The sequence below is a fragment of the Tetrao urogallus genome (assembly GCF_951394365.1).
Source record: "Tetrao urogallus genome assembly, chromosome: 28".
NCBI classification, from domain to species: domain Eukaryota; kingdom Metazoa; phylum Chordata; class Aves; order Galliformes; family Phasianidae; genus Tetrao; species Tetrao urogallus.
Window position 1 is genome coordinate 233,705 of NC_136841.1, and position 12,600 is coordinate 246,304.

At 51.7% G+C, this 12,600-nt stretch overlaps 5 pseudogenes across 5 annotated transcripts; 3 read left to right on the forward strand and 2 right to left on the reverse strand.

The window, feature by feature from the left end:
* The first annotated feature begins 483 nt into the window (after window positions 1-483).
* On the forward strand, window positions 484-927 carry LOC306956191 (claw keratin pseudogene; annotated as a pseudogene). The gene has a single exon. The product of its transcript is annotated as a claw keratin pseudogene (transcript).
* A 2,340-nt stretch (window positions 928-3,267) lies between these two features.
* Window positions 3,268-3,675, reverse strand: LOC306956203 (claw keratin pseudogene; annotated as a pseudogene). The gene has a single exon. The product of its transcript is annotated as a claw keratin pseudogene (transcript).
* A 1,267-nt stretch (window positions 3,676-4,942) lies between these two features.
* Window positions 4,943-5,350, forward strand: LOC306956204 (claw keratin pseudogene; annotated as a pseudogene). The gene has a single exon. The product of its transcript is annotated as a claw keratin pseudogene (transcript).
* A 2,288-nt stretch (window positions 5,351-7,638) lies between these two features.
* On the reverse strand, window positions 7,639-8,049 carry LOC306956199 (claw keratin pseudogene; annotated as a pseudogene). Its single transcript has one exon. The product of its transcript is annotated as a claw keratin pseudogene (transcript).
* A 1,609-nt stretch (window positions 8,050-9,658) lies between these two features.
* On the forward strand, window positions 9,659-10,084 carry LOC306956198 (claw keratin pseudogene; annotated as a pseudogene). Its single transcript has one exon. The product of its transcript is annotated as a claw keratin pseudogene (transcript).
* The last annotated feature ends 2,516 nt before the right edge of the window (window positions 10,085-12,600 follow it).

The following is a 12,600-nucleotide window of genomic DNA, read 5'->3' on the forward strand; positions in this document are numbered from 1 at the left end:
AATGCCGAAGACTATTCAAATCCATAAGAATGCGATGAAGAACAGCCTAGGTGTATGAGGGTTATTAGTTCAGATTCTGCAGAGCCTAGAATAGAATGTAATGTCATTTGAAATTTGGTCCTACCCACCATGTCCCTCTATGACATGGCACACTTACTACTCCATGTATCCAATGATGATATAATTAATCAGCATCACTCCTTGTGTGTCATGAAATGTGTTGGCTTTATTTAAAGATTATCTGGGACTTCTGCCACCTCCGCCCTCCCATGTATGCCTTGGGCAGTCTGGGATGGGTATAAAAGAGCTGAGCACTTTGCAGTCCTCTATCCAGCTTCCTCCACTTGACTCCCTTCAGCTCCTGGGTAAGTGCAGCTCTCAGAGGCTTCTCAGGGCTCTCTCCCTGACTCTCCATCCATATGGCTCTCCCCATCCCTTTCCTCACTGTGGGTTCCTTTGCAGGACTGCTTGACTGTGTGGAAGATGTCCTGCTCCAGCCTGTGTGCTCCTGCCTGCGGTGTGGCCGCCCCGGCCCCACTGGCTGACAGCTGCAATGAGCCCTGTGTGCGCCAGTGCCCCGACTCCACCGTGGTGATCCAACCCCCGGCCACCGTGGTCACCTTCCCCGGGCCCATCCTCAGCTCCTTCCCACAGAACGCTGTGGTCGGCTCAGCAGGAGTCCCTGCTGTTGGATCGGGCTTGGGTGGCACCTTTGGACGTAGTGCCGGCTTTGGGGGCTATGGAGGCTTTGGGGGCTATGGAGGCTCTTATGGCCTTGGAGGCTATGGGGGCTATGGAGGCTTTGGGGGCTATGGAGGCTCTTATGGCCTTGGAGGCTATGGGGGCTATGGAGGCTTTGGCAGCTGTGGATATGGTGGCTGGCGTCGAGGCCACAGGTACCTCAGTGGCAGCTGTGGGCCCTGCTAAGCACAGCACTGCATCTGGACAGTGAAAGAGAACTCTGGAGAAGCCCCAGCACATTCCCACCTGATGCCATGACGATGGGCTTCCCTTCAGCATCACTGGACTGCAAACCTTGAATGCTCCGTTCCTGCATGGGGACCACCTCTGTCTGTCTTTGTTCTGCCCGACCTCTGCTTGTGCACCGGCTTACCCACGATAGCATGGCCCAGCTTCGGCTGCCTGCTCCTGTCCTCTGCTCTCTGCAAGAAGACTAGGACAGCCTCCAGCCAGGGGCTGCCCTTCTGCACCTCCCTCCTCCCCTGAACCTGCAATAAAGCTCTCCTAGTACTGCAGTCTTGAGCCCCGTATTTTGTCTTCCTTGTCCTTCCCTAAATGCCCTTTATCTCAGAGACTCTGAGTCTGGGCTGCTAGCTGCTCCCACAGCACTGGCTCTGGACATTGGTAGTTGGAGCTGTGCATTACTGCTGAGGATCACAGTGCATAGAGGGTCCTGCAGAGCACATCCCGCTGAGCCCCCCTCTCTTCTACAACCGGTCCAATGACACCTCTGAAACAACCTCACTTCAGTATGTTAACACTCAATGGGTGTCCCGCAGAACCTCTTCCATGAGATCTGCACAACCTGGCCTCTACATGCCTGCTTTCTCTTCCTTTTCTTGTTATGCCAGTGATAACACATAGAGGTAAGGGGAAATGGGGAGACAAGCAGAGCATGGACAGGGCTGCTGCCAGCTGCTAACCGTGTCGTGTGTTCAGAGCCTGGAGGGGACACTGGAGAGGGTAAGGGAATTACCACCCCACGTTCCCAAGGGAGCCCTCACAGCCATGAATGAAGCACAGCCATCCTGACCCAGAGAGGCATCAAGGTCTTGAGTCAGAGTTTGGAGGCCCTCCTCTCCTTACATCCTTTTTGTGCCCCAGACATCTTCTATTTCCACAATCCCAGCACTGTGCACTCGTCTTGTGCAGAGGCGTCGCCCGCCAGAGAAATCAAGGTGGGCAGCGAAGCAGCAGGGTTGGTCACTGCTGGGGACCTCAGGAGAACACACTCATCAGCAACTGGAAGACAGGGAAGGGTGAAAAGGCAGCAAATTTCAGGAACAGCCATGGGTTTCCTACAGTGGATGAGCAGAAAATTGTCCTTCCTCCCTTGCCTTTGGCTACAGCTCAGTTCCTCCCTTCCTTCCCCCACGTGTCTGCTGGCTGCTGTGGGAGTGTGCTCAGCCAAACCCCATGTTTTGCCTCCAGTAGTGACCCATGTGGGCTGGGGGAGGGCCCATTGGTGGGAGGTGCTGGCTGGGCCCCATCCCGCTGAGGTGGGGGGTTATTTGGGGTGGCCTGAGTCAGGAGGTTTGTATGAGATGAAGGGCAGCCAAGGGCCAGCACTGCATTCACTACATGGGGCAGAGTGAAGCACGGCTGTGCTGCCCTGTCAGAGCAATTTTTCACAGCTGCTGTCAAATGTTCTGAGCAATGGTGGGGAAAATCAGCGTCCTTGATGATACATGGAGCTCTGGAAAGAAGCGGAGCAGGAAAGAATCTTGAGAGGCTGTAGACAAGGTTGCTCATGGGCTCTCGCCTTCCTTCCTTTGCCTCAGGGCATCACAGGAGTCTCTGGAACTGTTTTTGCCCTTCAGAAGGCTGCATGTCTGTCCACAGACCCCACATCACAAAGGCCAACTACAGGAACACTCAAGAGCAGACACTGAGCTCTGTATGGAGCCAAGAACTCTTCCTGAGCTGCAAGGGGCAGAAACCAGGGGCAGAGAAGTGGGGGAGAGCTGTGAGGAGGAGCAAGTAGGTGAAGGTGCAGTATGAGCCTGCCTGGGGCAGCTGCTGCTGAATCTTTTGCTGCTCAGGGCAGGTGAGAGGGGCCGGGGCAGAGCCCACAGCGATCCTGAGAAGGCTCGGCTGTAAGCTGGAAGTGGTGGCCCCAAAGAGCCTTTGTGACTTCAGTGGGAACTCGGGATCGAGGAGATGTGAAGGAAAACTCAGAGATGGAAACTGTGATGCAAGACAGATTTTATTGCAGGTTCCATGTTTGAGAGAGTTGGTGGAAGGGCAGCCCCTGGCCAGAGGATGTCCCCAGTCTCTTGCACAGGACAGAGGTAAAGGAGCAGGCACTCAGTTCTGGGCTGTGACATCAGGGGGTGTCCAGACCTGAAGTTGAAGTACAAGCACAGCAAAGGAAGATAGAGCACAGAGTCGCTGTGCAGGGACGGGAAGACTGAGCACCAGTGCCCAGCAGTGGCGAAGGGAAACCCTGTTTCTCGGCATCAAGTGAGGATGTGCTGGGGCTTGTGCAGAGCTCTCCTTCGACCAGGGGCAGAGGCAGTGCTGTGCTTAGCAGGGCCCGCAGCTGCCACTGAGGTATCCAAGACCACGGCGAAAGCCACCGTAACCACAGCTGCCAAAGCCTCCATAGCCCCCAAAGCCACCAAGGCCGTAAGAGCCTCCATAGCCTCCCAGGCCTCCATAGCCCCCAAAGCCTCCATAGCCCCCAAAGCCGGCACCACGTCCAAAGGTGCCACCCAAGCCCGATCCAATGGCGGGGACTCCTGCTGAGCCGACCACAGCGTTCTGTGGGAAGGAGCTGAGGATGGGCCCGGGGAAGGTGACCACGGTGGCCGGGGGTTGGATCACCACGGTGGAGTCGGGGCACTGGCGCACACAGGGCTCATTGCAGCTGTCAGCCAGTGGGGCCGGGGCAGCCACACCGCAGGCAGGGGCACACAGGCTGGAGCAGGACATCTTCCACACAGTCTAGGAGTCCTGCAAAGTGACCCTCAGTGAGGAAAGTGTTTAGGAAAACCATATGGATGGAGGCAGAGAGAGCCCTGAGAAGCCTCTGAGAGCTGCACTTACCAGGAGCTGTAGGGAGGGAATCTAGTGGAAGAAGCTGGATAGAGGATTACAAAGTGCACAGCTCTTTTATACCCATCCCAGACAGCCCAGGGCACAGATGGGAGGTCATTGGTGGCAGAAGTCCCAGATAATTGTGAAATAAAGTAACAATGTTTCATGACAATCATGGAGTGAGGCAAAGCAATTAAATCCTTTATCAATGGAGATATTGGGATGTAAGCATGCTCTGGAGAACAAGTAGCTGATGAGAGGGACAGATGATTACAAGCAATTACATGAAAGACAGACCACGCGCTGCTGATGCTGAACTCACAACACCTATAAACCCCAGTTTGTTCCTAATCCCAAACTTTGTCTATGAGAAAGACTCACAGGTATCCTGCAGACAAAGCACTTTGCAATCCTGCTCACAGACACAGTGTCTATCATTACCTTCATTAGCACTGTTTTATGGGTTGGTAAACTTTGGACAAAGCGATGAAATGATCCCCCCCTCCTGGGACAGCTCCCAAACAACTGCCACCACCCTTCAGTGGCAAATAGTAGGACGCAATTGGGTTGGGAAGTCAGAGCATCTCTGATTGTTGGCAGCTCCCTGCCCAGTGGAGCGTGGGGCATTTCTCACTTGCCAGCCAAGGGTACATCTGTGGCTATGATGTCTGTTTCTGCATGTTGACCTGCCAAGGCATTAGGAACCCATTGGGGGTTATTGGTTAACAACACATCTGCAAGAGCAGTGCCTTTTATTTCAAGTAATTGTGAATAGCCATGTGACCTTCTCATCCCCGTACTGTTCTTCAAGGCATGTTTTTGTCTCAATGTACCCAATGGGAAAGGAAATAATTGCTCTGCATCTTTTCCTGTGAGTCATGATGCGTATTTGGTTTATTTCATGATTATTGGGAGCTTCTGCCACCACTACCATACATGTGCCACCACATGTATGCCTCAGGCTGTCTGGGATGGGTATAAAAGAGCTGAGGGCTTTTAGAGTCCTCTATCCAGCTTCCTCCACTTGACTCCCTTCAGCTCCTGGGTAAGTGCAGCTCTCAGAGGCTTCTCAGGGCTCTCTCCCTGCCTCTCCATCCATACAGGTCTCTCCAACACTTTTCTTACTGTGAGTTCCCTTTGCAGGACTCTGATTGTGTGGAAGATGTCCTGCTCCAGCCTGTGTGCTCCTGCCTGCGGTGTGGCCGCCCCAGCCCCACTGGCTGACAGCTGCAATGAGCCCTGTGTGCGCCAGTGCCCCGACTCCACCGTGGTGATCCAACCCCCGGCCACCGTGGTCACCTTCCCCGGGCCCATCCTCAGCTCCTTCCCACAGAACGCTGCAGTTGGCTCAGCAGGAGTCCCTGCCGTTGGATCAGGCTTGGGTGGCACCTTTGGACGTGGTGCTGGCTTTGGGGGCTATGGAGGCTTTGGGGGCTATGGAGGCCTGGGAGGCTATGGAGGCTCTTATGGCCTTGGTGGCTTTGGGGGCTATGGAGGCTTTGGCAGCTGTGGATACGGTGGCTTTCGCCGTGGTCTTGGATACCTCAGTGGCAGCTGCGGGCCCTGCTAAGTACAACACTGCCTCTGCCCGTGGTCGAAGTAGAGCTCCGGAGAAGTCCTAGTACATTCCCACCTGATGCTGTGAGGAGGGGCTCCCTTTTGGCACTGCTGGTCTCTGGAGCCTGGACAACTTGTACTTATACAGAGTGCAGCTCTATCTTTCTTTGCTCTGTATGATCTTTTCTTCAGGTCTGGCATCCCCGTGATGGCACAGCCCAACACTGATTGTTTGCTCCTATCCTTCTGCCTCTCCAAGTTGATGGGAACAGCCTCCGGCCAGGGGCTGCCCATTTTACATCTTCCTCCTCCTCCCGTATTCCTACAATAAAATCTCTCTCTTGCACCATAATCTTGATCTTTTTGTGTTTTTATTTTCCTTCTCCTTCCCTACTTCCCCCACATCTCACAGTCTTTGATTCTGTGCTGCTAGCTGCTCCCACAGCATTGCCTCTGGGACATTTGCCCAGTGCGGCTGTGCATTACTGCTGAGGATCACAGTGTATAGAGGTCCTGCAGAGCATATCCCACTGTGCCTCCTCTTTTCTTCCAATTGGTATAATGACACCTCATAAATAAACCTCACTTCAGTATGTTTACACTCATTGGATGTCCCACAGAGTCTCTTCCACACCCTCTGCCCACTAAGGACTGACCATGCCTTCTTTCACATCCTTTCTTGACAGTCCAGTAATCACACATGGAGATCAGAGGAAATGGGAAGACAAGCAGTGCACGGACAGGGCTCCTGCCACCTGCTAATTGTGGCCCTATGTTCATAACTTGGAGGAGGCACAGGAGGGGGTAAATGAGGTACATCCCCATGTTCCCAAGGTTCAACTCACAGACGTGAATGGAGCATGGCCATTCTCACCCAGGGAGCAGAAAGGTGTTGAGTTGCAGTTTGGAGTTCCTCTTTGTCTGGTGTCCCTTTCCTCCCCCTACATCTTCTGGTCCCATGATCCAAGCACTGTGTGCTGCTCTTGCACAGAGATGATTCCTGCCAGGAATGTCAAGTTGGGTAGTGGAGCAGAAGATTGGTCACTGCTGCGGATGTCAGAAGAACACATGCCATCAACAAGAAGCATAGGTTTCCTGCACTGGTTGAATGGAAAATTGTCCTTCCTCCATTAACCTTGTTTACATCTTTATTTCTGCCCTTCTTCCTCACCTCTGCTGGCTCCTGTGTGATGGAGCTCAGCCAAACCCCATGTTCTGCCTCCTGTGCTGCCCCATGGGGTGACTACAGGCCCATTGGTGGGAGGTGGTGGCTGGTCCCCATTGCTCTGATGCAGCCAGGTGCTTTGTGGGGCCTAGAGTCCCAGAGCGCTGTATGATATGAAAGGCAGCAGAGGGCTCAGCATTGCTTGTGCTACTCAGGCAGAGCCATGTGGCCCAAGCTGCTGTGGAATTTCTTGTCAGCCAAAGGCGAGTAAGAACTGCCTATGGTAGTGGTACATGGAGCTCTGGGTAGAAGAGGTGTAGGAGATAATCTTGAGAGGCAAGAGACAAGGCTGCTGAGGGAATCTTAGCCTCCTTTCTTTGCGCCCTGGCCTCGCAGGATGCTCTGACATGGCCTTTGCCCATTAGGAGGCTGCACTGCTGTCCGTGGACCACACAGCCCAAAAAGCCACCTACAGGGACACTCAAGAGTGGGCACTGAGCTCACTGTTATCCACGAGCTCTCCTTGGGCTGCAGCAGGCAGGAACCAGGGGCAGAGGAAAGGGAGAGAGCTCTGAGGCAGGAGCAACTGTTGAAGGCACTGTATGGGATCTGGATGGGGTGAGCTCCAGCTGGAGCCATAGAGCCAAGGGCAGGTAAGAGGGGAGGGAGCAGTGCCCGCAAGGCTCCTGAGAAGGCCCAGCTGAGAGATTGTGGCTGCACAGAGCCTGTGCAGATGCTGTGGGAACTGGGCACAACAGGAGGGGTGAAGGAAAACTCAGAGAAGAAAACTGTGATGCAAGAGAGCCTTTATTACAGGGTCGGGGGGGGGGGGGGTGAATGGGAGGTGACAGAAGCACAGCCGCTGGCCAGAGGCCGTCCCCATCTCCTTGCAGATGGCAGGACAGAAGCAGGCAGTCAGCACTGGGCTGCATCATCACAGAGCAGCGAGTCCTGAAGCAAAGATCAAACGGAGCAGAGGAAGAAAGAGCTGGTCTCCGTGCAAGAACGAGGTGTCCAAGCACCAGAGCCCAGCAGTGCCGAAGGGGAGTCCATCCTCATGGCATCAGATGGGGACATGCTTCTTCAGGGGCTTTTTCAGAGCTCTCCTTCAATCGTGGACAGAGGCAGTGCTGTGCTTAGCAGGGCCCACAGCTGCCACTGAGGTACCTGTGGCCTCGACGGAAGCCACCACCGTATCCGCAGCTGCCAAAGCCTCCATAGCCCCCAAAGCCTCCAAGGCCATAAGAGCCTCCATAGCCATAAGAGCCTCCATAGCCATAAGAGCCTCCATAGCCCCCAAAGCCGGCACTACGTCCAAAGGTGCCACCCAAGCCCGATCCAACAGCAGGGACTCCTGCTGAGCCAACCACGGAGCTCTGTGGGAAGGAGCTGAGGATGGGCCCGGGGAAGGTGACCACGGTGGCCGGGGGTTGGATCACCACGGTGGAGTCGGGGCACTGGCGCACGCAGGGCTCATTGCAGCTGTCAGCCAGTGGGGCTGGGGCAGCCACACCGCAGGCTGGGGCACACAGGTTGGAGCAGGACATCTTCCACACAATCAAGGAGTCCTGCAAAGGGACCCACAGTGAGGAAAGACTTTGGGAAACCCGTATGGATGGAGGCAGAGAGAGAGCCCTGAGAAGCCTCTGAGAGCTGCACTTACCAGGAGCTGAAGGGAGTCAAGTGGAGGAAACTGGATAGAGTACTGCAAAGTGCTCAGCTCTTTTATACCTATCCCAGACAGCCCAGGGCGTAGATGGGAGGGCGGTGGTGTCAGAAGCTCCCAATAATCATGAAATAAAGCCAATAGGCTTTATGACACACAACCAGTAAAGTGATGCAATTGTATCTCTGCCCTTTGTGGATTTTGAGGCACAAACTGGTTGTGGAGAACAAGAAGATGGAATAGTTGGATGGCAACATGCAGTTATGTGAAATTCTCGATGCTACTGGTCCTCATTAAATGGAACTAATCAACCCTAATATTTTCCTTATCCTTTGTGCAATTGCATCTTCACCTGTAAAATCCAGCATAGCTCCACATTTTTTCAGCATCTTTAGGAAGCTACTGAACAGGAAATGCCCCATATCTCACAGTAGTAATGTTTACATATTGTCTAGAACTCACACCCCAATTGCCTCCCAGTCCTTACTGGTGTAGGAAGATGGTGGACAACTGGGAGTGGTTCCCAGGTGGGTGGGATGGCTTCATTTTTTGCTTCCAATTCCACCATCTCTGTTTACCAGCCCATAAAGTGGAGGTAATGAGAGGCATGCTGGCAGCGTGCTGCACTGTAAAATGTTTCATCTGCAGGATGCCTCTGACTCTTCAACACAGATGAAGTTTGGGATTAGGAACACTTTGGGGTTTGTTGGTGTTGTGAGGTCAGATTCATCGGCACATGGTCCTTCATGTGATGTTGCATCAGTGTTTGACCCTCCCAACACATTCTTCTTCTCCAGGGCATGTTTGTTACTTAGGGTACCAATGATGAGGGATATAATTACTCCGCATCACTCCTTGTGTGTCATGAAGAGTGCTGGCTTTATGTCATGATTATCTGGGGCTTCTGCCACTACCGCCCTCAAGTCAATGCTTGGGGATGTCTGGGACAGGTATAAAAGAGCTGAGGGCTTTGCAGTCCACTATCCACCTTCCTCCACTTGACTCTCCATCTCAGAGTAGTAAGTCTATGCCTTATGTATCTCCTCAGTTTCTTAGCAGTACTTTTGTCAAGTGCTTCTTTGCTGTGGGCTCTAACACTTTTTTCTTAGTGCCTGATAAGTCTGGATGTGATCATATTTTTTTTTCTGTAATAAGGAAATAATGGATATTTAAACTTTTAGGCACTGTGTCCTGAGCTTACCAATGCAATTTTATCTTCTGAGCTCTCCATGATTTTCTCACTGCTTTCTGTGAGGGAGTTTTACTCCACCTTCTGGCTCAGCTGGGACATAGCCTCATGCAGGAAGAGCAGGTGGTTTACACCAGCATTTCAAGTGAATATTGTACTTTTCCTCTGACTGACTGATATGGTGCAGAGCATTTCCTCGGTACATGCTCCAAATGCAAGAGAGGCATGAAGGATTCGTGTTCCATTTCTATTCTGACTATGTCTCTGCCTACTCTCACAGCTTCATCTCCTGAACCGAAGGATGTCCTGCTCCAGCCTGTGTGCTCCTGCCTGCGGTGTGGCCGCCCCAGCCCCACTGGCTAACAGCTGCAATGAGCCCTGTGTGCGCCAGTGCCCCGACTCCACCGTGGTGATCCAACCCCCGGCCACCGTGGTCACCTTCCCCGGGCCCATCCTCAGCTCCTTCCCACAGAACGCTGTGGTCGGCTCAGCAGGAGTCCCTGCTGTTGGATCGGGCTTGGGTGGCACCTTTGGACGTGGTGCCGGCTTTGGAGGCTATGGAGGCTTTGGGGGCTATGGAGGCTTTGGGGGCTATGGAGGCTCTTATGGCTATGGAGGCTCTTATGGCCTTGGAGGCTTTGGGGGCTATGGAGGCTTTGGCAGCTGTGGATATGGCGGCTGGGGCCGAGGCTACGGGTCCCTCGGGGGCAGCTGTGGGCCCTGCTAAACCCCAAATATCCACACACTACAGTGCTGCATCTGCTGACTCTTCACAAATACCTCCTCTTCTCTTCTACCATCAGATGTCGCTTTCCATCCCTCTTACGGCTGTTCCAAATTAGTTACTTTAAATCATTACTCCTTGCTTTTTGCTCAGTTCAGCCTCTGAAATCTGCAGTTTAGGGCTCAGGGTTTCCAACAGTGCCTCCAGAAGTTTCCCTGTACTTGTGTACAGCAAAGCAAGGCTCATCCTTGGATGAGGCTCTCCCTACTCTGACCAGCTCTGAGTCTCCTGAACGATGCTAAGAAAAGCAATCTCTGAGGTGAAGCCCTGGATTGAGACTTGCTACGGCCTTGTGGTTTGCATGATTGCAATTCATTATTTCTGTGTTGTGCTTTTTTCTGTATTGCCTTCTCCATTTGCATTAAAGAATCTGTATTGCATCAACAATTCCTTTTTGTCTGAGTTTCCTTTTGTCTGAGTTTGGTCCTCCTTTCGCTATGAAACTTGTTTATAACAAAGCAATGATGTGAAATATCCAACAGCTCACAGGTATGGCGAAAAGTTTCATAATATCTCCGATTTTCTCTCAGAGACCACTTTTAAAATAAACCGTAGACAAATTACTACAGAAAGATATGCTTTGTTACTGTGTGCAGATTCAAAGGTGAGATACTGTTCTGTGTGTTCTATAGAGGAACAAATGCTGGACTAGTGCCATATTTTGTTCTTATTCAGACCCTGGGAAAACTTATATGTTTTTACACTGAAAACAAGAAAATACAGATGAAATGAATATGCTTTTCCTTCCCCCAGATGGAAAGGAGGAAGGAAAACTTTCAGTGGGATCCAAAGTGATCTTTCTTCAGGTCTTTAAACCAGATCCCTCTGCTCCCCGTCACAACCCATCAGGTGTGATGCTATTGTGGTGCTTCACACGTGCACACCAGAGTGTCCATACAGCTTTGCCTCCCTCTGCAGGAGCCCCTGGGCTTTGTCTGGGCATTGGGATTCTCCACCTTGAGGGCTGAACCCAATGAAGTCACCTCCTGTTTTGGGCTTTGGGTCAAGTGCTGGGAAATTGCCCTGCCCTGAGAAGGACACAGGAAGTTTGATGGAGATCATTCCCTGAGAAATGAAACCTGCAGGGGACCTGGTTTGAGGCCTTCCTGATGCTTCTTCAGGCTCTTCTTTGGGCACATCACGACTTGTTCTCTGGTTTGGTCAGTCTCGTGCAGGATATTCTTGCAATGTGTACAACGAAAAAATTACATATATATTCACCCTGACTAAATATGTTGCAGCTATACATGTATATTGCTAATTATTTAACTTTTCCTCATTAAATTCTCTATTACTCAGGTCTTGTTTGTCCAGCACCAAATATTAGTATTGCAGAAGGCTGGACAGAAGCAAGCTGCAGTCTTTGTGCCTGTAATCTACTCCATCTACATAATCTCTGTGACTATAATTTTCTTCACCCATATACTAAGCATGCATTACTGGGAAAGGTTCATCTAGATGATAAATGACGAAAACTATCAGAGAACCTCCCCAGTAAAGTACAAAGACCCCCCAAAAATTTTTGGCAGCAGAGACCATGAAATAAAAAATTCTTATCTTACTCTAATGCAGAAACAAGAGTTGATTCCCACACTACAGATTCAACAAAGGAATGAAAGGAGAAGGCAGTGATTATGTGGCAATGAAAACCAAAAGACGTAGTTTGGTATAGAAAATTTATTTGGAAGGAGACAGCTTTTCTACAATTGTACAAAGTATAAGTTGTCCAGAATATAAAGTACATCTTTCTGGGGGTCCAGTGGGGCTTTCGCTGATCACCAGCATCAAAGTAATGCAATCAATTTATTTATTTCCCTTTTAGTGCATTTCCTGCATGCAATTTCTAGCGTCCTAAGTCACCTCTCTAAAATCAGTGTTAATAACATAACTGAAACAAAGCACAGTGTAAGCAGATGACTAAACGGGGAAGCCAGAGGATAACAGACCTAACCTAAAGGCAAAATGAGGAAATGCACACACAAGCCTGCCTTCCACAAGGGCTGAGCACTCACAGCTCTCATTCTCTCCAGCTGGAGCCCAGCCCTGGGGTGATTTGAGCTGATCCCATTAGCTCCACCCTTAATTTTCTTCTAGAGTTCCCTTGGTAACTTCTTCAGATTGTTCCATGAGTATTCAGTATGCCCACCGCTTTCCGGAGCGATATGAGTTGCATGGATGTGTCCATTGGGAAGAATAGGTGTAGGAGTACTTCGGAGCACAGCGTGGCTCAGGACGGCTGATGACTTGTGGGGTGAGTTTCTCAACTGGTGGCGCCTCTGCAGGTAGGGCTACTGCGGCGGGGGGCTCAGCCTGGGTCACTTCTGCAGACTCTGAGGACCCCACCACGGTTTGCTGTGGGTAGGTGGTGAGGATGGGCCCTGGGAAGGTGACGACCACAGGTGGTGGGTAAATGATGACCCGGGAGTCACCGCAGGTCACCACGCAGGGCTCATTGCTAC